General features: G+C 51.6%; 1 protein-coding gene and 1 non-coding gene across 2 annotated transcripts in view; both read right to left on the reverse strand.

The window, feature by feature from the left end:
- TTLL9 (tubulin tyrosine ligase like 9) overlaps positions 1–1,597 on the reverse strand; it is a 63,999-nt gene that overhangs the window by 43,193 nt on the left and 19,209 nt on the right. The gene's annotated exons all lie outside the window — the stretch shown is intronic.
- LOC119469317 lies at positions 121–285 on the reverse strand. The gene has a single exon (XR_005198117.1). It is a non-coding gene; the product is annotated as a U1 spliceosomal RNA (small nuclear RNA).

Genomic DNA, 1,597 nt, shown 5'->3' on the forward strand with positions numbered 1-1,597 from the left:
TCACCACTGTTGACCAGGATGGTCTCGATCTCTTGACCTCGTGATCCACCCGCCTCGGCCTCCCAAAGTGCTGGGATTACAGGCTTGAGCCACCGCGCCCGGCAATCCAGGTTCTTTCTAGTGGAGATCCTGGTTCTTCCCAGTCTCCAATCATCATAAATGACGCAATCAAGTTTCCCACATTGGAGATAATCGCAGAGCTGAGCACATCTGGAGTGGAATACATGAGCCTTGCCCTGAGAAAACCTCCTTCCAATCGTGGCGTTTCCCCTGCCAGGGAAGCATCCATTCTGCCATCCTTAACTTGTCCTCAGGCTCATCACCTTGGGGGTCAGAGGACGGCTGCTGCCGTTCCAAGGTGTCATGTATCTTTCTCAGGCGGAAGCAAGGGAAGGGACAGCTCTAGCCACATCCGTTCTAAACTGACCTGACCGGCTGGCAGTCTGAACTGAGACCTGATTCTGTCTGGAAATCCCAGACCCAGCTTAGGTCCTAAAGGATGAGGCCTTGGATTCACAGAGCTGTGTTGAAGGAAAAGACCCTGGCCTCTGGGCCCTTCCTGATTTAAGGATCTTTGGGACAATGTGGGATCAGCCATGGAGCATCCTGCTTCCTGGGCTCCCACCCTGTCAGCACCAGACAAATCCTCAGACTCTCTTCCCCTGCCCACTGAGGAGAGGCTGGGGAGCGGCAGGGAGTGGACAGAGGTCACACACCTGGTGGTGACATTGCCCTCCCTCCCCTACACAACCCCCACCTGCCAGTCACCTCACTCTCCTCCAACTCTCCTCCCAACTCCCCCACACACCTTTCATGACATCAGTTCCTCTGGATCCAGGGAAGGAAACCCCATGCTGCTATTAGCATGATCACAAGAGAACCAAGAAGGCAAATCCACAAGGGCTGCCATCACCACACCATCAGCATCACTGTCACTGTTGTAATATTCCCCAAAGCCCTAAAAAGAGGATGCTGGTGTCTTGGGTTACCTGCACCACAGCCAACTCCTATTTTTTGTGGGATGGTTTAGTAAAGCTTTCCTGCTGGACTCAGGCCCAGGCAGTGGGAATCACAGATTTATAACACCTGCTAATCTGATGCTCTCATCCACTGAGAAGCCACTGAAAGATGAGGCTGTGGCTCTGTAGGCAGCGGACTAGGTGCAAATCCCAGCCCAAGCCCTCATAAGCTGAGTGACCTCAAACAAGGCATTTTCACTACTTTGTGCCCAGTTTTCTCATTAGTAAAATGGGGATGATGATAACACCTACCTGGAAGATGTGTTGGGATGCTTAAAAGATAGTGCATGTAAAATGCTACAGTGTCCCGCAGGCTTAGCTGTTGTTATGCAGCAAATATCTCCTGAGCACCACGCAGCAGGGCAGCTGCCCCTCCTATCCCTTTCCCCCTCTCTACAGTAAAGGAATTCTCAGCATTTACTTGGGAAAATGTAGCCTATATTTCCTAGAATAAAAGCTACATTTGCCAGATTCCCTTGTAGCTGGGTGTGGCCACACAGTTAAGGTCTGGCCAGTGAGCCGTGAGAGACTCCGGGGTTGTGTCCTTCAAGGGATGGGCTTAACCTTTCTTTCTTTTT

The sequence above is a fragment of the Cebus imitator genome, unplaced genomic scaffold (genome assembly GCF_001604975.1).
Source record: "Cebus imitator isolate Cc_AM_T3 unplaced genomic scaffold, Cebus_imitator-1.0 Scaffold18, whole genome shotgun sequence".
Taxonomy (NCBI): Eukaryota; Metazoa; Chordata; class Mammalia; order Primates; family Cebidae; genus Cebus; species Cebus imitator.